Here is a 26,212-nt window from a genome sequence, read left to right as displayed (position 1 = left end):
GTCAAAATAGTCCTTCATCGCTGTTTTACCTTTTTCTTGTAAAGGGTGTTTGATCTTCTCTGGATGTTCACTTTATAAACACTGGGTTGGTACTTCTGCAGCGATGTAGGACAATTTTGAAGTTGGGAAAGTAAACGAGATGGGAGTTTTTCGGCATACCCTAACTGTACTGACCGTATTGAACCAGAAAATAGTTCACGCAGACTTACACAAGACGAGCGTTTCAGGATAAAAAAGGTATATAGATCGTCAATATGTTTCGAAAATGACCGATCGTTTTGCTAGATAAGACCCTTCTTCCTCGGCTGGGATCGTTTAGAGCTATTTAAAGCTGCATCTTAAACTGCATTTTAGAAGTTCAAACTTGGGGGCACCATTCGACTATATGGAGATAATTCCTGAATTTTTTTCCTTAAGAAACATAATTTCTTATCGACTGAAGAAAGAAAGACACAAACATCTTGGATGACAAGGGGGTAAGTAAATTATCTGTAAATTTTTGTTCCGGAAGTGGACTTCTCCTTTAAGGTATAGTTCACTTACAAATGAAAATTATGTCACTATTTAATCATCCTCATGTCGTTCCAAACCTATAAGACATTTGTTCATCATCTGAACACACATTAAGACATTTTTGATGAAGTCCGAGAGCTTTCTGACCCTGCATAGACAGCAATTCCACGTTCAAGGCCCAGAAAGGTAGTGACGTTGTAAGATACTCCATGTGACATCAGTGGTTCAACCGCTATTTTATGAAGATATGAGAATATTTTTGTGCGCAAAGAAAACAAAAATAACTTTATTCAACAATGTCTGTCTGTCTGTGTTTATCTGCCAGCAAGCCCTTTAATCTTTCACATTTCGAGACTTTTTAAACTTTTTATACTGTTTTTAAATTAGTTATATGAATTGAATTTAAAATTAATTTTATTTATATGCACATGATGCATTTAAATTCAAACCATAATACTGCATCATGTTTGGTACTGTAATTCAACAAATGAAGTGAAAAGTGATAGCTTGGAGTGTTTTAGCTGTTTCTATTGACAACAACAAACTGTATACACCATCAATATCATTTCCAGTCAAATTTTGGTCAAAATAAAAGCTGCGAACAAAACACCACAATTAAGTGCACTTGTGCTGCTGACTTCTATGGAAAACATACGTCTCTCGTTGACCTTTAATGCTGTGCCTGAGGCCACACAGCATCAGCCACCTGCAGTTTGTGTGTGTGTGTGTGTGTGATACCTGTGACCCTAAACCCGACTCCCTATTTCTCAATCTCATCAGATCACATCAGCAGCTCTTTTTTTTCAGCTTGATATCTATTTGCCCTTGCCCTCCTCCATGCTCTCCATCATCACATTGCCCTCGCGCTCTCAATCTCTCTTCCTCCCTCTCTCTCTTTCTCTCTCTCTCTCTTTCTCTCCCTCCCACATTCAGTTTCTGTGTCCTCTGACCACCTGACACCTTTTCAGATCCTGTTGGCAGACAGCACACGTTTCACCTGGCAGCGGAATTCAGTGATCCAGCCCTATCGATGGCAGATAAATCAATGTTATCTCTTTTCCCCATGCCTCTGTTTCCATTGATTTCTCTCTGTTACCTTGCAGTTTGTGAAGACTCAAACTCGCTCAATTAAACTGCCTTACTTCGCCAAAGGAACAAACCGAAACATAAGGCTGAGGACAAGATGAGGAGGGAAAGATCAAGAAAGAGGGTAAAAGAGGGTTGCTTTAGTTCAGATTCAATTCTTCAATGCAGCAGAAATGTCGAGTGACAGTTTTGTCAGAATGAGCAGTTTATCCAAAGCACAGATGGGACATTTTGCCATTGTGCATCTCTCAGAAGCTGGTGAGTCATATAAATGCTATTTACTGGCACAACCTTCCTGTATGGTAAAATCTCATCAATCAGAGAACAGAGAGTTGTAGGTTTATTTCACCTTACACAAGCACTGATTTTGCCTTTAACCACAAATAATATAGAAGAGACTTTTTAATCTGCACTGAATGTGAGTTTATTTTTTTACTGAGGCATGTTGTCTCAGTGAAACCTGACAAAGTAAATGTTTGACCAAAAATTAACATTTTCTAAAATTCACTCACCCTCAGGTCATTCAAGATGTGGAATAGTTTCTGTCCTCTTCTGAACAGATTTAGAGAACATTAATTGCTCACTGATGGAGCCTTTGCAGTGAATGGGTGCCGTCAGAATGAGAGTTCAAACAGCTGATAAAAACATCACAATAATCCACAGGTAGTCCACATGACTCCAGTCTATCAATTAACATCTTCCGAAGTGAAAAGTTGTGTGTTTGTAAAAAAAAAAACATATATATTCCTAAGGCGTTTTATCCATAATCCATAATAACGCTTCCTCCTGTGAAAAAGCCCTGTTTGGACTGTTTTCACTTGTTCTCACTCGTTTGATCTGTGCATATTTCTCTCCTGATTCAGACAAGGTGATTTTTTTATACTGGAGAAAGCAATACTATAGATAGAGGGCTCGTAAGGATTTAAAGTAAGGATTTGTTAAAAAAACATCTTAATGATAGATTTGTTTATTACAAACACACATCTTTTCACTTTAAAGGACATTAACTGGTGGATTAGTGTCATGCTGTAGATTATTTTGATGTTTTATCAGCTGTTTAAATTCTCATTCTGAGTCTGACGGTACCCATTCACTACATAGTGAATAGCTTTTTAAGCAAAACTGAAACGTAAAACAACTCTTGAAACAACAAACACAGGTAATTAAAAAATAGCAAACCTTTTTTTTGGCAAGCAATAATTATAATCAATGAATTGTATTAAATTACAATGTATAAAACATAAACATAACAAATCTTCCCCATATATGAACTATAGTATTCAACATTTGAAGTGGATCAAAACCTTTCATCTTCAAACTTGTCCTACAACCAAAACAATACCCGTTCTTGTCTAACTTTTTTGATCACTTCAAATGTTGACTACTATAACTAGCCCAAATCCCCTCTAACACTGCAAATCATATGATTTGTCTAATGAGCTTTGAGTATATTCAGTGTATTCAAGCATTTTAACTGACAAAACAATAAGTTCAAATAAACAGTTTTTTGGTTGTTTTCTTTAGTGAAGTCTGACCGGAAAACTTCTCTTTTAAGTTCTTGATAAGATCCACCCTTTAAACAAAGCCATATTAATATTACTATTTGCTGATTAAAAACTAAAAGATTTTCACACTGACCTGACACGAATGTCTGCTGGGCTGATTTGAGATGTGAAAGGCATGGAAAGGCATTAGTCAGAGCCGCAGTCAGCTGTCAGAATTCTTCCTTAGGCCGTCAGATTCTCCCTATAAGATCATCCTATAGGATCTAGCCTTCTCTGATGTTTTCAGTGTCAAACAACCAGAATTACTGAAGCTTAAGGAAGTGGTAAAATTGCTTTGAAAGAGATGGAAGGCCAGGGCCTACTGTTTCATAGAATAGAATAGAACAGAATAGAATAGGTTCTTTGAGTTTTATAGTGTGTGTATAATTCAGACTAAACCAGTGTGTCTAGTGTTGTCTTTCAATCCCGCTCTCTCCTACCTGGTAACCATGCAATCTCATCTTTCTGAGAACAATCCATCAGTAATCAATTGAGCTCCAGCTATGACATGCGTGTGGGAGAGCATTTTATCTGTTGATTCCATAAGCAGATGACTCGACTAACATTCCGCACGTGTTTGCTCAAGTTTGATTAGAGTGGACGCAATTTGCAATAAAGATTGAACGCGAGCAGTCTGGCTGCATGAGCGCGCATAAAACTAATGAATTATGTATGCGCCAGACAAAACAAATGTGTCAAATGTCATATTACACTGGATAATTTCCCACTGGCTGAAAAGCAGCATTTTAAACCGAGAAAAGGCCGTAAGCGTGCAAGTCACAGAGTTGCAGAAAATGCATAAATCATATTAAGTCTGCTAATCACCGAACTTGCAACCAATCACCATATTGTTATGTGATTAATGTGATTACTTTTAAAATAATGAGTAGTAGCTTCACATATTAAAGGGTTGGTCGACCACATATTATTGCCTTCTACAAAATCAAATAATAGGACCTTTACTGGGGGGGAAATATACGAGTATGAGAATATTTACAAGGATACTGACCTGCTGTGTATGCCAGTAAATAGTTCAACTTTTATTTGTTAGTTACTGGTTGCTGCGGGTGCCTGTAACCTTTATTATCGCCGTCCCTGTAGTTTCACAAGACGAACGTCCAGTCCCTGAGCGTTTATAATTTCGCAAATAATAAACGTGCTTTCTAACATGACGTTTGGACGCTGACAGCGTCACCGTGGTAACAATCCTCAATTACCCATGATTGGCCGACCCGTGGGAATATTTAAATTACCCCTGTGCGCTGATTGGCTGGTGGGCGGTCGGTGAAGCCGTGAGAGTCTGCACCGTTCCGGGTTATTGTCAGTCTCGGCAGCCCGGCGCAGGGGTGAGGCGCAGTGTCTGTGAGCTTGTCACAGAGACGCGGAATATAGACAAATTCGTGATTGAAGTTCATGAATTCTCGCTTGATATTAACATGAACAAGAGCTGCAACGTTTGGAGTCCTTCAGAGGAATAATTAAACGGCCATCGGAGTTGAAATCGCGACGGAAGGTTTCCGTGCAAGGGGATGAAGAGAACCGCTGGAAGTGAACGGTGATTTCTCTTCTCCGGGATTAAACGGCGTATATTAAATTCCTGCACCTGCTCTCCCGTTAAAGGAATATCGCCTTAAACACAACCAGGGCTTTCCGGTATATGCCGAGGATAAAACATTCCTCTTGATTGTATACGCCAAAGTCTGTTCGCTGTTTGGATTTAAGGACATTTGCGAAGCGCAGTTTATTTAATTGGCAGAGCACTTATTTATTTATCGGATTCGTGTCAGCAGAATAAGCTGTCGTTTTTACTGGAGTTTGCAATTTCCTACTAAGCCTTACTCGGAGATTATTCCAGTAAGTAAACGGGTAAAAATCCTGACCGACGGAATACGGTAGTTCGAAACGCAGTTAACGGAGCGCAATTGACACACGGCATTTTTGGGAACAGCTCCTCACTTTGATTCGCCGTCTCCCATTTAACGAAAAACACAGATCGGATTCATTAAAAAGAGAAGAAGAAATTATAAAGAAAAGCAAGAAAACATTGCTCAGCGATCCTGCAGAAGAAGCTGTTTTTGGATGACTTTTTTTCTTTTTTACGCGCGTCAAGAACGCAGATAAAAGGAAATAAACTTATAATAAGTCAACTGAACATACCAGGGATTATACATTTTTCCATTTCATCTAAGGACAGAATGAGATATTATTGATTTTTTTTCCCCCGCATCATCATTTTCCCCTCGTCTGTTCTTTCGGCCGCTTCACGTTCCCACAGTCCTGTCATCACAAACCTGCATGGAAATCTAGTCCGCACCACGGAGCGATTTATGGTAAATATACTCTCCCCTATTCATTATTTCAGCCCTAATTGATCTTTTAATGAAAATATGCATGCTTGTTTTTCCCATAATTGAGCAGCATCATAAATGAACACTTCAGTCAGCAGTCGCAGTAGGCTACAAGAGAAGATTGTAGATTAATGTAGTGCCCTTACAAAAAATGTTATAGAATTTTTTTTTTTTTTTTTTTTTTTTTTTTTAAATAACAGCTACGGTTCATAGCAGCTTACCCCAGTTTTATCATGGTAAGAATAACTTCAGTGACTACTCTGGTTATAGTCAGTTTTTGTTAGGATAATGTACATGTCGCGCTCACTTTAAGCGTTAAATTATGAAAGAGGTGTATAGTAAAATCCCAATTATGCAAAATGTGTGATAGCAACTTTGAATGCAAGGTAACAGAATCGCCTTTGACTGGATGGTGATTTTCAGCAATGATTAGCTTCATTTGAATAACGCTTTGCTTCTGTCGCCATAAAATCGTGTGAAGTGGTATCGGGTGGCGTCTTCTGGGTCCCTGACAGAACATACAACCTTTGTTTCATGGTTTTACCTGTAATAAATAAAGGAAGTGCGGTAAAATGGAGGTGTCGGGCGCTGAATGGCCCCAGGACGCGCTTTGATGTGCACTCTGGGTGTTTAAAGAGTGCGCTGACAGGATGAATGCTCTCAAAGCATAAAATCTGGTTACAACACCATGGCAGGCGAGAGAATCTGAATAAAAGGTGTAAAAGTCTTTGCTAGCACCTCTTCGTCTTAGTTTCAGCACATAGTGTGTCAATGATTTCCTTTATGACTTAATCTCTAACTACTGAATTTAAATAGCTGTGCGGTAGCTGGAGAGTTCTGGGCGTAAGGGTTGTAGGTTCAAGTTATTACAGTTGTGCCCTTGAGCAAGGCACTTAACCTCAGGTTGCCTCAGGAGGACTGACCCTCTGAAAAGTAAGATGTTTTGGGTAAAAGCTTCAGCAGAGTGCCTAAATAGTTTGAGGAGTGGCTCATGGCAAGATGTGAAATGGTTTGATTGATTAAATGCTTTGTGCGTTCAGGGCCCGTTTGGACGGTGGGCTTGGTCGTCAGCAGGCTTTTCATGTAAAGCTATTATCCCAGCACTCGGATGTCAGCTGTTCCTTCTCCATGCATCATTTGCAGTTTCCAAGAACTGACGTTTTGCATATCCTATCTATACGAAATCTAATCAGTGAATGCTTGGAAACTGGCTAAAGTGCAGTCTGGGTTTTATTTGGACGTTAAAGCAGGTCAGTTGGCCTAAACAAATGTTGTTTATTTTATTTCCAGAGACTTTAACCCGCTATTTACGGTCTTTCAGAGATTAACAAGGAGGTTCCAAAAGTGGGGTTTCGTAGCATAGAACCTTTCTGTTTTTTCCTTAGTGTCAAGAACATTTTAATAATTCCACTATAAGGAACTTTTGTGCAGTGGAAAGCTTCCACAGACCATAAAGGTTTTTCGTGGCACCATCAAGGTTAATAAAGAACCTTTACTTTTAAGAATGTAGCAAACTTTTTTTTCCCAGGGCTGGCTCCACAGGAGGCCCCTGGGTGGGTTTGACCTACCTAATTATGAGCTTGGCCCACCCGGAGAGCCCTATGGCACACCTTAAAGTCTTAAGAGCTGGAAGCAAACTGCTTTTTATCCTTCAGATATGTTGCTGTATAGTTGTTGAACAATCAATACCTGATGCAAAACAGTCTCAACTTAGGCGCATCATTAATTCATTCTTAAAAGTAGTTTAACAAAATAAGTAGCTGATTTAAAAAAAAAAACGTTATTTAGATCGGCGTGAGCATGCATATTGATTGTCTGTCAGAAAAGAGAGTTTTATTCTCCCCCCATACATCACAATTGGAGTCTCACGAGGCCCCCCGTCATTTCTCCGCTGCTCTGACTAATGCGATTGGCCCCCTGCTCCACGATGGACGTTCCACTCTGCAAGTCATCACTCTGGAGGCTTAGGGCTCTGGCTCTTAGCTCGGCTCCAGCATGTGGCCTTCCTCAGGGCCTGGCAGCCTCATTACCCCAGCAGAGTCCCTCACTCTGAGGGCTGCGACTCCCTCCACCCGTGGAGACAGCACCTGTCAAGGAGTATGCTCACCACTCTATTGAATAAAACATTCAGTGATGTACGAGTGGAAAGGTTCACCTCCGGGGGCCAGAGTTGCCTCATTTCCTACTCCTGCTGCACATCCGTGACCCGCTGAGCAAATTGGCCCGGTATTAGCTCTGTGGCTCGATCTCACCTAAACAAATAGAGCTTCCAGCATAATGCTAATCTCAACTGAGCCGAGCGTGCGTGGGGGAGAGGGGGAGATAGCTGGTGGTGATATGGTACAGTCTAATATTTAGGTCACTGAATGGCCTTAGCATTGTTTCTCATTTTTCATAGCTTATTTAATTTTCTCTTTTTGTCAGTTTCTCATTTTCGTCGACTTTTTCCACGTCTGACTCGATCACGTTGGTGCATTTGCACACGTTATTAGTTTTGAGAGTCAAACTCGCGTTTTTCCTTGTGTGCGCATGAGGTAATTACGAAGAGTTTGACAGCTGAAAACTGATGTCAAGATGTTTTGGAAGGACTTCATGCCCTGAACGCCATCCAAAAGGAAACTCAGTTTATTGTACCACAGTCAGCAGAAAGGTTGCTCTTGATGGAGAAATGCTGTTTGGGTGCAATTCAACCTCTGCCGACTGTATTGAACGGGAAAGATCTTAATGAGATTAAATCAAGAGTGAATTTCCAGAGGTATGAAGTTGAACTCGTACCCGTTTCACCGCTTCTGCCTGTGCCGCAGATGTTGATGGATAGTTTAATTTCGCTAGGATATTATTAAAGAAGCGTGCGCTGTTCATTTGAATATAGAGATAACTGTGTAGATTGATTGATTGATGGCCATAGGGTGAAATCACTCAACCGTTTTCTTATTAAAACCAGGGAGAGCGAGGCCTTTGCTCATGAATATCGTGATATTAGTAAAACTTTAATTTCCTGCTTTATATATTAATCTGTTTTTAGGTATTGTCTCGACTGGTATAGTCCTAGTGGTTCGCTGATCATAAAATCAAACTGGAAATCGATAACAAAGAGTAGCTGTTTTCTAACTATAAATAAGCTTATATAAAGAAACACATCTTTCATTTTGCTGCCTTTCCTTTTCCGCGTGCAGTTATTTGGATGGATGGGGCAGGACATGGTCCTTGAACTTATCTCTCTGGAGCGTCCAAACAGTGGGTCACTAGGTGCAAACATCTCGCTATCTTTCAAGGCTTGAGGCACGGCCTTGTTCTCATGTTCTAGTTTGCCTTTTGATGGCATGATTTTGGTATATCAAGTTCATGTATGAAGGAGCTAGTAGTTTGGGTTTGTTAATGGCATTTTTGTGTTTAATTCTGATGTTTTATGGTAACGATCAAGAGGTCATTGCCATCCAAACACTATGTTTGTCTTCTTTTGAGGTTCAGTTGAATTTTAACACAAGTTAGGGGTGGGCGTGGGTCAAGGCAGGACCTGATATGGACCTTGTCCCAGATTCAGCTGTCACCCATGGTATTGTTCAAAATAAAAGCCCTGATGTCCCCAGCAGAACAAGAAAAAAGTGTCTAAACTTACTGGCCGCTTTTACCTTCACCAGCAGAATGGGTCTCCTTCATCTTGTGCATTTTTTTTTTTAAATCACTGGTACTTTGAAAAATGAATAGACCAATTTACCGTGGCTGCTGAGAAATATAGAATAGAAAAGAGTGTCAAAAGAAAATGTCTTTGTTAGTTGTGAAAGTGCGGTGAATGGATTGTGAATGCTCCTGTCTCGCTGCTCTCCTACAGAGCTCCTCCTGCGAGTATTGAGTGTTAAGGAGGTGCCATTGTTCCGGAAGAGCTATTATATCTGTGCCCCTGGTAATCCGCAATTCCTATCCTCTCTCCCCCACTCTGTTCCCCGAGCCGCTCGTACAATGCTAATGTTCCCAACATCTGTTAACGCGCAACACCTGCGGTGGAGGCTGTTTGATTTTCTCCTTTATGGCATTCCTTTCTCCCCTGTCGCTACATAAAAGGCTCAGCCCGCGTTGCTTTCGTAGGTGATATTGATTAAAAGTGTCGGGAAGAAAATCCAAGCATGGAAATGGTGTCAAGATGCACCGCTCTAAATGGAATTTCAGGATAACGTGTATTGTTGTTGTTTACTTGACCTTTGCTTCACTGCGGTTTCAATTTCACCGGCTTTATCCTCATCCAGATGAGATGCCGGGCTGCGGCTTGTTGATTTAGCCGGTCTGAGGTCTTTGCTTCTTTGGCATCTCTGCAGCTTCAAGGAGATGATGATTTCACAGCCTGCTGAAGATCTTTTCCTTCTCCGTAGCTCCTGATGCTTTGGAATTAGCAAATTCAATCAAAAAACCTTAATTTTTATGTGGCGTTGAAGATGGAGCAACACTAAACTGCTTGAAAGTTTAATCAAACTCTGTTTGAGCATTTGAAGGAGCAATTTTTTTCCTCTTCAGGCTGAAAGAGATACCTGTGGACATGTTTGTCATTTAATGGCTTTGAGTGCAGAGGTAGAACGGCCGATTAAATGCTGTATGTTAAACTTCACATCTTCTCTGCTTCATTGATAATCGCACTAGCAAACAGGAATCATATTCAAAGAGCGCCCCTTTGAAGGGCAAATTGTTCTTCCTAAAAACAAACGGCTGTGTAATCGGCCTCCTGGGCAGATTGATTTCCTGCCGGTGATGGTGGGGGATGCTGGGAAAGTGGCCCTGCACGGTGCTCCTGAGTCCTGAAGGACTGAAAAGTTTGCCTGGGCATCAGTCATTGTGAATTACGGGAGTGTGTTTTTTAAAGAACTTTTCGGGAGAATTCATAGTGCATCCTGTTCCTCCTTGTAAAGGGAGCAGTTCAATTTCCATGAGTTACGGCTTTGTGTTTTCAGTTAGTGACTTTGTACTCCCTTTACTATTGTTTCTCTGCCAGCATAATTCAGCGAAATGCTTTCAGTGCAGCTCTGTTATACGCCGTTGCAGATATCTTTGTTCTTTACCCCATTTTTGCGAAAGATTTGGGCAATATCCTGACTCCCATACCCTCCCATGGTTCATTTCATCATTGTGACATGCTGTAATAAAACCAGCTTTGCAATCCATGGCTGTGGTGTTTAGACTGTATTTTTCACCATTACTTAAAGAGATTGCACACCCCCCCAACCACAAAAAAAAATCATAATTTACTCACTCTTATGTTGTTCCAAATGTGTTATACTGCATTTTGTTTTTGTCTGAAGGGAAACAACAGACAATGTTTTAAGGAACGTTTGGGTTGCACTTGTACATACATCTATGTGTAGTTCTCTCCACCCATAAAGCCCATGAGGTTTACAAACTTATAAATGAGAAGTGTTATTCTCAAAACATCCTTTAAACTTTTTGACAAACTTTCTAAGTAAAGAAATTTATCTATAAAATTTGATTCTAATACTAAATAGTATTTGATTCTAATCATATTTTAAGTTGCAATTTTGCATCCTGCTTGCTACCTAAAAGGGATAGTTCACCCAAAAATGAAGATTCTGGCATTAATTACTCACCCTCATGTCATTCCAAACTGTAAAACCTTCATTCATCTTCAGAATATAAATTATGATTTTTTTTTATGAAATCCAACAGCTCTTTGACCTTGCATTGACAGCAACACAACTAACATGTTCCTGGAAGAAATTGTTAAATAAAATCGTTGTTTTTGTTTTCTTTGCGCCCGAATAGTATTTTCTCGTAGCTTAATAAAATTAAGGTTGAACCACTGATGGACATGGGCTATTTTAACTATGTCCTTGTTTTCTGGGCCTTGAACGTGGTGGTTGTGTTGCTGTCTATGCAGGGTGAGAAAGCTCTTAGATTTCATCAAAAATATCTTTTGTGTTTAGAAGATGAACGAAGGTCTTATGGGTTTGGATACCATGAGGGTGATAGAATTTTCATTTTTGGGTGAACTAACCCTTTAATTCAAATTAATTTTTTAAAGAGGCATTATCAATTGACTTGAAATATAATGCAATAGTTGTACAAACCATTTTTGGTGCTTTTCTGCCCTTTTTGAATCTTGACAGCCCCTTGTGACCATATGCTTTCAGTTTTTTCCGTCTTCAAAATATTTTTTGTGTTCCAGGTAAAGAAAGAAAGTCATTCAGTTCTGAACAACACAAGGGCTGAATAAATGACACCAGGATTTTAGCTTGAATCGTTCCTCTAAGGCCTGTTTGTGTTTCCTGTGCCATTTTTAATATTTGCAGCCTATGCTCGCACAAGTGTTACATCTCTCACGGTTCGAAATCCATAGCTTATCTTGGATCATTGCAACGCTCCTGTTGACCCTTAAACTATGTCAACCCTGTTATTATAAAGAACGGTGTTATTGTTTGAACATATGGAGCTCACTGATAGGACATGACACATGCATGAGATATGGGCTTGCTGCAGCACAAAAACAGAGTGCCTGGTGTTCTCACGGAGTGGAAAGTTCTCCTAATCCCCCAGGAGGGTAAGACAGGCTGCTCTGAAAGTCAAAGCTCAATTATCCGTCTGTCAGTCGGTCGCCTTTCCAATAGTATACCTATATCCTCTGCATTTACTGCTATTGAAAGAGACATATACACAGCAAATGGGCTGTGAAAAGTCAGCTGTTGAATTATTGTGAATTATTTCATGGAGGTAGAGTGAATAGGGTAGATGGTATTTTCACGTGGTTGTCTGGCAGAGGGGGTGACTAATATCATACTCCCACTGTGCTTCTGAGTCTTATTTATTAACGTTGTGGTGGGCAGCCTTTAAAGTGGGGGGAAAAAATTGCGTGCTTGCGTTTCTGTTCCAACGTATTAAGGCTATTAAAACATACTGAGAGCCTTAGACTGTGACCTGTTTACAAATCCTGTTTCGTTTACTGCCAGGGAAAATGGGTTTTGTCATGCGGTGCGGTTGAAAGTTTAACACATTTAATTACGCTCTTAACCGTGACCACAAAGACAAAAGTTGATTCTGTTTACATCCAAAGCGGGTTACGTAAATCAAGGTAGTGACAATGAACAAAAGTGACTTTGATGGCTCTGAATCTCTTCAAACGCACGCAATCTATACCGTACACGCCGTGCGTTTCATAAAGGCAGTTAGTCAACTTGTAGTGTTGTCGAGAGGTAATGAAATTTCCACCGACTGCAGGAAACAATGCCTCTGGCCTCGGCCGTGTGCGATTAGCAATCCCACACCCCCGCTGCCGACTACATGCTGTGTGCTGGGAATGCAACGCGTTTTACTAAAAACTCTGGAGATTTGTATCGTGCTTTGCCAGGCGTAGATGTTTAATTGTTAATGTCGTTAATGGGTCGGAATACAATATCTCACTCCTTTGATTGAAAAAGCCATTGCTTGGGCTTTTCCCTCATGTTAATGTTATTGTTCGGAGACAGTGGCGAACAGCAAAAGCACGCACACGGCTCTAATGTAACGCCATTATTTCTGTACAGCGCTCCACCGCTGTAGGCTGGGGTTTCTGCCATTCTTAGCCAGTGTTATTGCTCTTGTCAAAAGGTTCTAAACCAACAGTGATATTAGGCCCTCGGGCGTCTACTTTTCTGCATGCCTTCCTCCGCTCGAGCACAGGAGCCCTGGATGAAGACTGGATGGACACACACGCACGCACACACACCCAAACCTCTGCTTTATTACCTCCTGCCTGCTGCTGGAATTGCTTTCCTCCCTCGAGTGAGCCGGGCATAGGCAGCTTTATTGTGTTAACCTATTTGTGTGTCAAGAGCGATTGCGCCACTTTTTATCACTGTTTGTATTTGGACGGGTGGGGGCCGGGGGGTTAGACGGATGGACGGTCACCTCGCTCTCCTCGGGGGGCGAGGGATAATGACTGGTTGCTAAGCAATTTTTAGCCGCCCTCCCCAGCCCTTTATCCGTAGTAATCACTTTTATCTCTCAAAGATGTCATGTATAATTATGAGTCCACTCTCATCCTTTGAAACCCGCCTAATGGCTCTTTCATCGGGCAGGCGTATGAGAAGCCGGGCGTTTGTGGACTGCCCTTTGCTTAGTCTAATCAAAATATTTCTGGAATTGCATCAATTCAGAATGGTTGGTCAGTCGCGTGTGCTATAGTTCTCATGCAAATTTGATTTCGGTTATCGTCGTGTCCAATGGTGTGGGCGATATACCGGTAGACACGATTAACCAGTAGAGATTTGTCAACCGGTAGAGATTTGGAACTATAGTCTCTATCGTGATAAAACACATATGTGACTTTGCTGTGCTACATAGTTGCGAAAGCCTAGCATTTGCACACATTTAAACATTGCAAATTTAAGCCAATGACATTTTGCACGTGAAGATTGTGCTTATACAGTGCAGGCGTATTGAACATAGTTATTTTTACTGCTTTATAGGCCTTGAACGGTTAAATACTCTCACTTGTATGTGTTAAAATGCCCGTCTTTGCAAATATCCTCGTAAACGTAATATATATTTAAAGAAAAGCATTGGGGAATCATTCATTTAAAATGTTGTCAGTTTATTTGTTTGCTTCACTTTAAGCTGGTTCAAAAACAATCGATTCATCTTGTTTGTTTGTTTAAGATGCTCACATGGTATCTTTTGCATTATCTCCCTTGTTGATGAGTTAATGCTTACTCTAAAAACCCCATACAACGTCTTCCCAGGGAACTTTGGCCTTTGATATGACAGCTGCTGCAGGGTGATGTGGACATCGCGATATTACCCTCATTGGCTCATTTGTTGTGTTCTTTTTGTGGACTCTTAGTTTTATTAACATTTTGATTGAGTCGGTAGAACTGCTGACCCTCCACGGACTAATGAATTGCCTGCGCCGCTTAAGGGAGATGAGAGGTTTGGCAGATATGGTTGGCCCGAAGCCGAGTGTTTTAACTCTAGAGCTCACTTGCTGAGAAGGTAGACAAGAGAGGCTTTCAAAAGAGTTTTTGTTTATAAAATCCTACATTTGCAACCTCCACCGTATGCTCGATCGCACGCGCATGTGTGCTTCTTGAGCCTGACCCCAATTTACACGCTGCCTTTTCCTAGCGAAAGTCATTGATGTTCTTTTAGCTTGTGCCGAGTTTCAGGCGTAATTTGTGTGCGGCCAATTATCTCTCCAGCTTTGAAGACTTTCCTCTTGCTTCTCCAGGTTGGGATGAAAATTAATTTGGAGCTTCCCGAGAGCCTCAAAGCCCAAATTAGACTCTGGTTTTAAAATCAAGGATCTCTTGCTTTTAATTTGACATTTCAGTTTTGATTTCTTTTAGGCTTGGAAACACCTTAATTGCAGTTTGAACCATCTCAAATAAGGAGGTTTTTCAGTGGGCTACTGCTGGAAATTTGTATTTGTATTTTTTTAATATACTTTTTATGATTATTATATTTGCTTGGACTCCTGGGTTTAGCCGGGTCTAGCATTTGTCTTAGAAACACGCTTGCAGAACTTTGAACTGGTAATGGTTTACTATGTTGCATTGGGCACATTTACTATTCTGTTATCTGTCTGGTGTTTACAAGGGTTTGAATGTACACAAGTTATTTGTTATACTGATAGATAATAGTTAGGCGGTATGGCTTAATTATTGATAAATGTCATTCTGAACTCTTTGGTGGTTCATAGTTCATTTACGACGTGTTGCATTTCTGTTACGGTTTCATCAAGAAACACATTTAGGTTTTAAAGTAAGCCATCATCTCATTTGATTTGCATATCACATTGCAATCAGAATACAAAATTGCAGACAACAGAGTGATTTCAGGAGGTTTGGACGTGTTCTAGAGTTCTGTCTCCTCGTCCTGTCCCTCGCTCAAGCGGCTCCGCGCCGATTCCATGGGATCCGTCTGTGAGACCGGCTGTGACAGCTCTCCTGTTCATGGAGTCAGAATGCAGACATGCTGAAAACACAGCGCACACGTTCTAACCTCCCATGTGTGCCTCCTCTGGAACATCTGTCCAGCTGTCAGCTTGTCTCAGCCAATCAGATTCTGCTGTGGGCAGTAACTGTGGAAGTGTAGCTGGAGTAGTCTGCCTGTGCGTGTGTCTGTCTCTCTCTCGGAGGAATATGAGAGTGTGTCGGAGCATTGCTCTGTGCTTTTATACCAAATGTGCGCACACACACTCAAACACACACTCCCTCTGTGCCTGTTTACCAATAATGTGCAGAGATGTGAGCAGCAGATGGTTCCTAATTTTTCTTTTTTCTCTGTATGATTTTTCATGTTTAATCCTGATTTCCAAGTAGTGCTGTCAACTTGTATCATTTTCAGAATGTTTTCACTAGAAATTGGGGTGTACTCAGCAGAAAATTGATCCTTTTCTTCTTAGTGATGTCTGCTTGCCGGACAAATTTAACTTCTGAAACTGAAATTTTGTCAAACTGATTGACAGATTAGCAATATAAATAACATTTTATAGAAACAATCAGCGAAACGTAATTTTAACCAATAAAGTTTGATCTCTTCAAGAGAGGGTGCTGCACCTTTTGTGACATAGAAACAACCTGTGAAACTTATTTGAAAGCTTTGTTATAAAAAAAAATGTTTAAACTGAAATAAAATACGTTTTTTTGTAGCTACCTCATATTGAACCAACGATGCTAACGGCTTTTTGGAACCATAAAAATAACTAATTTAAAGACATGGTGATCAACAGCAGTATTTAACAAAATATTCAATAGGTTTACTACAAGAAAAAAAAAACTTTTATGTTGCAAACCCTTTATCCCTGAAGCATGTTTTTATTAGATTGTGCTGGTGTAACTCTGTGAAGAGAGAACTTTTTTTTTTTTTTTTTTTTTTTGTTCAGTTAACTCTTTTTAAAGAGATTTTTAACAGTTAAACCAAATACATTTTTAAAGTTTTTAGAGAAAATAAATTGTAAAAACCTCATATAAATTTTCACAGTGAATGTAGAAGCAGGGATGGTATTAAACACAAACAAACTTTTATGTAGCAGATCAAATTATATATATATATATATATATATTTTAACCTGTTTATTAAAATGAATGCTAAAATGACATTTCAGTGCTAGTGTCATGTTTTGTATTCAACAAAATATGTGACCCTGGACTACAAAACCAGTCTTAAGTAGCACAGGTATATTTGTAGCAAAAGCCAAAAAAAAATTTTATGACAGAAATCATTAGGATATTAGGTAAATATCATGTTCCATGAAGATATTTTGTACATTTTTTTCCGTAAATATATTAAAACTTAATTTCTGATTAGTTAGATTCCTAAAAACTTAATTTGGACAACTTTAAATGTGATTTTCTCAATATTTAGATTTTTTTGCACCTCAGATTTTCAAATAGCTGTATCTCAGCCAAATATTGTTCCTATCCTAACAAACCATCAATAGAAAGCTTATTTATTCAGCTTTTAGATGATGTGTAAGTCTCAGTTTTTAAAAAACTTGACCCTTATGACTAGTTTTGTGGTCCATGGTCTCACTACTCGAAAACATGTAATCTGAGTGATGATTCAATAATGTTTAACCTTTTAATTTTAAAGAACCATTCAAATGAACCATTTCTCTATTTCTCATTTGAAGTTCGCCTAAGTTGGTGGGTTTTTTTAAACGGTTTTTGTTCATAGTTTCCACCTAAAGTTAGTCGCAATCTGCAAGTTCTCATGCAGGTCCTCTACCATTGATGCTAAGTTTGCCCTGTTTTGTGAATGCACGAACCTCTTCCCCTCATGGTAAGACGAGCCCTGTGCGACCAGCTCTTAACGCGCACTATCTCTTGGCTGTTAGATCATAGCGCCTTTTACTTGACCGCTTCTCTGAGAGACTACACTCTGAAGTCCCATCCCTCATCAGCGGCACAGGATGGCGCTTCAGATAAAGGAGGAGAATTCTATTTATGTCCGCCTGTAAACAAAGTCCCAGTGAGGGAGAGCTAATGGCCTGGAACTGACGAGAGCCTGCAGGGATATCTCACTCTCCTTCTCCCTCCCTCTCTCGCTCATCTTGTCACCCTCTTTTCTCCTCGTCCTTCCAGTCATGGTGGTAGTAGACGGGAGAGTCAGGCTGAAAGGATCCATCAGTTTTCTGATGTGAGGAGAAAGGCTTTCAGGTCCTCAGCCCGAAAGGGAAGCGAGAGGGAGGAAGACCGAGAAGACCGGAGGAGAATTTCTCCGGGGAGGAGAGTGTAGTGAGAACAGCTGTTCAAAATGTACTTTCTCGCTTTCCCACTTTCTCTGGCCCCCGTCTCTAGGTTCAAATCCACTGCACATCAAACATTTATCATACACTTTTACATCAATTCCTCTAGATGTTGGACCAGTGATGTTTTTGAAGAGCTTTTGATCTTCGAAGCCTCCAAGTTCTTGACGGAGCGAATTGAATTTCAAGTGACATACACTCACGTTTGTATGCTTAAAGTATATTTTTGATTGGTCCCATGTGGATCTACAAACTCATATTTTTTTTTTTCTCAGATTAATTACCGTCTTTATTTTTGAACGACATCTGATTGATGTTTCCTGCGAGGTGACAGCTGGGGAACGCTTGATTGATCCGCGTTGATGGAGCAGAGACGAGCCATGAAACTCTCCCATTGAGTGTCACTTACGACGTGTCTTGAAGTGCCAGGCCCATTCTGTTCTCTCTCTCGCGTGCGAGTGACAGACTTGTGCTGGGTATTGAAACGAGGATTGTTAAGCAGACGCTCGGTGGTAAAGCTTTGTGTTATGATTGAAGGGCAGAGACGGCATCTTCACGGCAAAACCTGAATTCAGCGCAAACTTCTCCCCTCCCCTCCTCTTCACGTCGACACGTTCGCTAACCCCGATGACAAGCGAAATGCTGCCGCTTGTGACTTTTCGTTTTATCATTCAAATGCGTCCCATTGATGTCGCCGGCTTTGATTGACAGGCAAACTTGAGAGAGTAGCGATAGCAATCAGTCCTCATCAGCTGCGTTTGTGACCGCGGACAATAGTTTCTCTCTTTCGGTTTTCACACTCGTCTTTTTTTTTTTTTTTTTTTTTTTTTTTTTTTTTTTGCACGTCCCCCTCCCTGCTGTCACAGAAAACTCAGACGATTGCATTTCTGTCACGACAGAGGGCTATTAATCTTTTAAATCCGAGCCAGACCTGAGCAGCATTGTGTTCTGGAATCTGAGAGCGCTCTGTGGAGACCACTCTGAAAAAGAGCGAATGGGGGGAACATAACGGGCTCGTTCTCTTTGTGAAGGAGAAACCGAAGCTTTCTGAACGCACACAATATTAGAAATCCAATCTATCACAGAGCGAGTGATAGACGAGCAACATGCAGATGGTGAGGTGATTGTGAAATCAGGCTGCCCGGTTTTACCTGATATCCCTCCGGCCCTCTGCTCATTCGCTCTCATCTAACCCATTGGCCTGTTCGGTGTCACTGGGGTGTGTTTTTCTTCTCTCAAAAAGTCTGTGTGACTAGTTTTAACCTTTATTTTAGTAGAGGAAGGTCACTGGGTGGTCTGCGCTCTTTCGAAAAGGTTGTTGCACTGAGGTCATGGGCTTAGGCTAGGAGATGCAGAATCGCTGTGTTCAGGCGCCCTTGGCGCAAATCATGTGAGTTCATTGCCTCGCTCAAGGGCAAAACAGCAGTGGAAAAAACCAGGCACATTAGAACAAACATTCCGCTTACAAAAGTTAACATCCTGTGTGTCCTGTGAAGCATAGGAATCAGTAACCCTCCTGTAAACTCTGTTATAGATAGATGTTTTATTTAGAGTTTTTTTTTTTTTAATGTCTTACGCAGTTGATAATGCATTTTGGATGGTTTTTGGGGTTTTTTGAGTGGTTGTACACCCCAAATCTCTGACATTTTGGTCCAGTGGAAATGTTTCCACCTGTTTAATCATCCACCAGGTGAAAATCATAAGCATAATCAGGGCCCCAGACCCCAGGGCCCCAAGGTCGCCACTGGCGACTATGTATATTTACTTGTCATGACTGATGATTTGTATGTAATGCCTTTTTTAATATATATATATATATATATATATATATATATATATATATATATATATATATATATATATATATATATATATATATATATATATATATTTTATGTTCACATATTAAACTGACACGATGCGCATCAAAGTTTTAGTGAGAAAAAAGGCTTTCAAACGGCCCTCATCTCTGCCGAATAGCAGCGCTGACGCGCACCTGCTAAACGCAGCTCCAGTTGTGCAGCTTGAGAGAGACTGAAACAGAGACGTGCAAAGTAAACATGCAGAAAAGCAGCGTCTATTTTCGTGCATATGCTGTGTAGATATTGGCAATATCGTTAACAATTCTCATTTATAATCATTACTTATATGGCTTCTTTCTTTCAAGATCTTAGTCTATATGCTGTGTTCTGTTAATGCATGAACTTTATATTAGCCTATTTGCTGCACAAAAAGCTTGTTTTGCTGCTTGATATTGCAAACTGGTGTGTTTTACCATATTATTTTAATGTATTATCTTAATTATGAACACACCGGTTTGTAGTGCAAACTGTTTTACCGTTTACTGCACTTCGATATTCTTCTCGTTGTTTCCCTATGGTGGATTATGAACCGGACGTCTAACACATTACCAGAAAACAGCTTACTTCCGCGTTGAAAAATAAGGTGGATAGCACGAAATGAACATGAATTAGCTTCAAAAGGTAGGCTGTTTTATAAGAGAGCCTATAACTTACTGAAATGTCTCATTTAATCACTCATTCTGAGTCAGACTGCGGAAAGCGTGTAAAGTTGTACACTACCGTGTACAGATTCAAGTTGGAAAAGACGTTTAGTTAAGTGAACCTTATTTCCCAAGTCATCTACAAGGTGGATTAAAATGCTGATAAAGTCAAGAGAAGATGAGACATAAACACACGACAGTATGATTGAAATGTAAAAAATAATAAAAAAAATAAATAAAATAAAACATGTTTATTTTGTGGCACCTAAAAAAATAATTTGGCTCCTAAGTTTTTTCTTATAAGAGCCAATTGCTCCTTACTCAATTTTTCTTTGTCTGGAGCCCTGGTAATCATTTACAAAACTAACACACGTCCGCAAATCACATGGTTTGTGGTATAATTCGTGGCTGTAACACTTGGTTTAGTAGTGGTTTGAACAAACTCAAACCAAAAGTATGAGGAGTAAGTGATACTTGGCTTAGCAAAACGCTGCTAATTATGTAGAGAATTTCTCTTGTTTTTTTTTTTTTTTTTTTTTTTTTTTTTTTTTAATGTGTCAAACAGCAGACAGTTAAGAAATCAATGCTAACCTTTCATGTGAGCTTTTAAAGCAAGGCCACAGACTCATTTTATCACAAAACCAGCAGGCTGTTCTGCCGAAAAGACTCTCGCTGTTAATAAAGTGTCGCCTTGTAGGAGGCATTAAAAAAGTATAAAACTATTGCGTTGAGGAAAACAGCACAGACTCTCAGCATTTTTATGGTGAAGGTTATTAATATTACTTCAGACATGCTTCTTTTAATTGCTTATTTGGCATTTAGCATACACTTTTAATTCGGAGTGAATCGTGGTACTCTAATTGCAAGTACAGTCCCCCCTGGAGTAACGAGGTCAGGCGTCTTATTCAAAGACAAAATGGTAATCGTTTCTCAGGAACTTTACGGTTTCACCCCTATATAGAATCACTCTGTTTCGTGCTGATGCCCTCTCATACCCTCAGCCCCCTTCTTCCAATTAGGATGAGGTGTTCGGGTCCCCACCTGGGGAAACTCGATCCAGCGGGCTGAGAGCTCCAGACAGGGTTGGCTGGGCGCAGTGGTGCACAGAATGGTGCTACTCGATAGGGGTTTCTCCCATGGACCGCTTAGGGATGAAACTCCATTGAATTTTCTTTCCAGAAAAACATGTTTTTTGCCTTGTAGGACTCCCAACCAAGGGTGATAAGGTGGTGTAGAAAGTACTACTCATGTGGAGTATCCATTGCGTACCCCAGATTCACTATACAGGTTGTCTTTCTGTATTTAATTTGAGAAAAGAAAGTAGAAATCAGTCTAAATAAATCTTCCTGAACATCTTTTGCTAAGTGAGCTTTTTATATGGTTTATAAAATGTGTAAGACAACATTACACAATATTAAAACTTATTTAGCTTCCTTAATGTGATGTATTACCTAGTCAAAATATATAATATGTGACCCTGGACCACAAAACCAATCTTAAGTAGTATTGATATATTTGTGGCAATAGCGAAAAATACATTGTGTGGGTCAAAGTGATAAATTTTTCTTTTGTGCCAGAAATCATTGGGATATTAAGTAAAGATCATGTCCCATGAAGATATTTAGTACATTTCCTACCATAAATGTATATTAAACAAAAGTTAATTTGGACGACTTTAAACTTTTTTTTTTTTTTTGGTACCCTCAGATTCCAGACTTTCAAATAGTTGTATCTTGGCCAAATATTGTCCTATCCTAAAAAAATATACATCGATGGAAAGTGTTTATTCAGCTTTCAGATGATGTATAAATCTCAATTTCAAAAAACTGACCCTTATAGTTGGTTTTGTTGTACAGGGTCAGATATCTTGTTGGGCAGGACTTGAATTGTAAAAAGTATTGGCATGAATGCTATGAAAGTTATTTTATTTTATTTTATTTTATTTTATTTTATTTTATTTTTAACATAACAATTTTTTTATTTTATTAATATTCCTGTTTTATCAGCAACGTTTTTCCATTTCCTAATTTCCAAACTTTTTCTTTAGTAAATTAAAAATATATCCTAAAATATACCTAGTAATCAGGAACAGCTGCAAAAGTCATAGGAATTCATTGTTGTGGGTTAAAGGGATAGTTGACCAAAAAAAAAAAAATACATCTTTCATTTCTTTAGTGAAACACAAAAAAGTTCTTGGTTACAAAGTATGTTGGTAACCAAAACAGTCTTGGTAACCATAGATTTCCAGTGTATGGACAAAAAACACAGATATTTCTCAAAATCTTCTTTTGTGTTCCGAAAGCCATACAGTTTTCGAAAGCCACAAGGGTGTGAAAGTGATGACAGAATTTTCATTTTTGAGTGGACTATCCCTTTAAAAGAGCTTAAAAGGCTTTTCTTGTTGTCACGATATCATGTTCTTCCATTTAGTTTGGCCAAACAATTTATCCATCTAAATATTTGTGAAGTTTCCCAGCTTGCTGATAAAAAGAGCTGTTTGTTTTGATGATGCTCTGTCCGTCAGTAAGCGTATCATCTCCGCCGGCGGTGTTTACTGTCCATTATGTCCGAGCAAACACAGCCGCCGCTGATCTTGTGTGCTCTCCACACAACCTGTCTCCTCCGAGTCTGGATCATAAAAGTGCATTCAAAGCTTTGAAATGCCTCCGCTCTCCCAAGCCCCAGACACTTGCTGCATAACTCAGCTGTGTGGAAGCATTTCGGCCCCCCTCCGCCCACCCTTGCGGCTGCCCCGGCCCTGCTCCCCGTATTCAGGCTTCTCTCTTGACTTCTCCAGCCCTTTGTTTCCTCAGGGGATGGATGCGGTGGGCGGGGAGGGTGCGAGCTGTTCGATCAATAGCCGCTCCATCTGTCGGGCCTGTGGCTGGGGCTTAGGGCGGAGGGTGGAATTCGGCACCGTCTGTGGGGTGTATGCAGGGGGCTTGTCACCGGATTCTGCCTGAAAGGGGGCTCGAGGGCTGCTGTGCTGGGGTGGGGCGGTGCAGGGCGGTGTGCCCCCACCAGCCTCAGCTTTTGTACCGTCTCCTTCCTTGGCACAGTGATAGCTGGCTGGCGTGTGTGGATATATGTGTGTGTGCGCTGTAGAGATGAGAGGCGTCTATTGTGTCATTTCACAGGTTCCCAGGAGACAGGGTCACCTTGTCCCCCGCACAAACGGTGCCCTCTCTGGATATTTTGGCTGTGTTTTATATACGAGGGCCAGACACCCAGGCTCTGAGCACATCTATCTCTCATCTCACCCCTTTTCAGATTCCCCCTATTGAGAGAGAAAGTCTGGAACAGGGCTTTCAAAGGAGACATCTGAGATAGTTGCACAGTTGACATCATTCTTCCTGCGAGACACTGGAGAAGCTCTGGATCTGTCTGTGCAGCTGAAATCTCCATAAACTGTCCTTTTAGGACACTGAAGTCTGTATTTGTGTGTGGATTGTAAAAAAAACTGTGCTGGCCATTCAAGACACAATAGTTCTGTTAACATGAAATCAAAATTGGTTTCCCTGTTTAGTTTCCTAATAAATGGCTTTTGCTCTTTATGATTTAACGGCATATTATGCCGTGTTTGCTTTTATAATCTTTAGTCTCCTTCTTTGAAACTATTTTTAGGTTATATAAGGCCATAAATATCATGTTTCACTTTACACAATCAAGACCCTTATTACTAATTTTGTGGTCCAGGGTCAGATATATGGTTGGGCAGGACTTGAACTGTGAAAAGTACCGACATGAAGGCTATGAAAATATTTTTTTATTTTATTTTATTTTATTAATATTTATATTCCTGTGTTTTATCTGAAATTTGTTTCATTTAAGGAAACATTTCCTAATTTTTGCAAAAATACCAAAATGTTATTTTGCCAAAAAAAAAAAAAAAAAAAAAAAAGGAGAAATATTATTGCGGACATGCCTCTACTACAAAAGATTCCATGTGTGTGGTTGACAGATATTAATAATACAAATCCCCTAATCAGAGCTTCTCTGTTAAAAGGATGCATTTTCTAACGGATGTTTTGCTTAATTTTTGCAATCTGGCAACAAACACACCAACGATGATCTGAAAACACCAACTAACAAGCTGAAGTTTAGCGATCTCCATGTGAGATGTTTGGCTTAAATGTGTCATTTAGCCAGTCTGTGTTCTGTCACGAGATCTTGCTTATATTGTTTGCGATGGTGGTTGCCAAATAAATGCACTTACTCAACTACTCTTGTTTTAATAGAGAAACATTATTGCAATTTGGAATTTTTGGAATTGCTATTAGGAATTTTGTATATTTTTACCGTTTTTCATAATGTAGACCAAGTGCATAATATTAATTTATATATTAAATAGCCGATAATGTATCTTTATCAAATTCTATTCACCAGTGAATCCATAAAAAATGTATCATAGTTTCCACAAAAATATTAAGCAGCACAACTGTTTTCAGCATTGATAATACTGGGCACCAAATCAGCATATTTGAATAATTTTTGAAGGATCATGTGATGTTGAAGACTGGAGTAATGGCTACTGAATTTAATTTATAAAATCTATTAAAATTTTATTTTAAATTGTATTATGTTTCACAATATAAACATTTTTACTGTATTTTTGATCAAATAAATGCAGACCTTCTTTCTTTCTTACAGACTCTAAACTTTTGTGTGTAACTTGGTACTGGTATTCCCGAAGAGATTTTTGTTATTTAAGACCTGCATATATCTGTGTGATTATGTGTGCCAAAACTTTTACTGTTGTGACAGCTGCTTTGCCTTGATCAGCGTACTATGACGAGGACTGAGGTCCTTGGGGAGTCTTCTCTCTGCTGTTATTTAGTGGCATTGGCTACACATGAAGGACATATACAGTGGCCCCAACCTCTCTGGCTCAGTCTCTCATGGCCACTGATGGATTTTTTTTTTCAGTGCTGAAAGACCCATGAAAACAAAGTGCTCAAATCTGAGTCTGTTTTTCTCCCTGAAGTTACTATCAAATTGACAGAAAATATAAAAATACTAAGCCAACCATGTGTCAGCAGGCTTATCTTTTGCTCTCTTATCTGCTCGGTCATTTCTTTGATCCCGAATAGCTCACGGTTTAGGCTGACCGTTCTCCAAAGCTGTTAGCTGCTGCAGCATCTTGTCACGTAAATCTCAATTAACTCCGGTTCAGCCGTCAGAGACCACACCGCTCCTAAACGAGCCCTTTATTGCCTCATATCTAATTGTGTGGCTCATTAAAGCCGCTAATCAAAGAGACTCACATATCCAGGAGCAAGGTTATGCGGTGCTAAACTCAGAGATGCTGAAATCTTTCAAACGAACAGCATGACAGCAACTCTGCAGCACTACAAACTTTTTCGTCCTTGTAATGTCTTGAAGAAAAGTGTTCCAGAGGGACATTAACACTTCTTTGGCTTTATTCCCAACCAGGTTCATAATCTATACGGGTAAAACACACATCAAAATGTTTCAATTTCTGCAGTTTTTCCTTTCCTAAAAAGCCTTTTCATGGGTCCAGAGTTGAGTATTTCAGCTAAGGTGGTTGTTGTTTTGTCCCTATACAACTAAACTGTAAAAATGTCTTTAAACTGTTCTTTTATGGTTTATATTTTATTTTGTTTTATAAAAACAGGTTTATGTTTTGCATAAAGAGAGGGTTTGTTAGTGTTTTTTAACATACTTTTCATGACAGCTAATTCTAAACGGGGATTATGTCCATTATTCTCATTGCTGATTCTCATTACATTCTCATGCAGTATTTTTTATACTATGTTGTAGTAAAACAAGCCAAAAGTGTTTTTCTTTTTGTGTTGACTTGAAGCCAATGTTTTACAGATGCACTAGGTTTAACCTGCAAAATCCTCAGTGTTAGGTAACTGACGTTCCGCCAACATAGATCAGCCCTGCTTCTTGCTGGTGTTCCCAGAAGAGCCCAGGGTACCTTTGAGCCTCTGTGAGATTGGTGTAGAGAGGGTTGTGGTGGTCACAGAGG

At 39.8% G+C, this 26,212-nt stretch overlaps 1 protein-coding gene across 1 annotated transcript in view; it reads left to right on the top strand.

Annotated features, from left to right (window-relative positions):
- The first annotated feature begins 4,475 nt into the window (after positions 1-4,475).
- fam222aa (family with sequence similarity 222 member Aa) overlaps positions 4,476-26,212 on the top strand; it is a 69,982-nt gene continuing 48,245 nt past the window's right edge. Inside the window, exon 1 of the mRNA XM_051109852.1 lies at positions 4,476-5,473. The gene's annotated coding sequence lies outside the window, so the exon portion shown is untranslated. The remainder of the gene's footprint in view (positions 5,474-26,212) is intronic.

Source organism: Labeo rohita, chromosome 5 (assembly GCF_022985175.1).
Source record: "Labeo rohita strain BAU-BD-2019 chromosome 5, IGBB_LRoh.1.0, whole genome shotgun sequence".
NCBI lineage: Eukaryota > Metazoa > Chordata > Actinopteri > Cypriniformes > Cyprinidae > Labeo > Labeo rohita.
The sequence above is the reverse complement of the archived record's forward strand: the minus strand, read 5'-3'. Positions and strand labels throughout refer to the sequence as shown.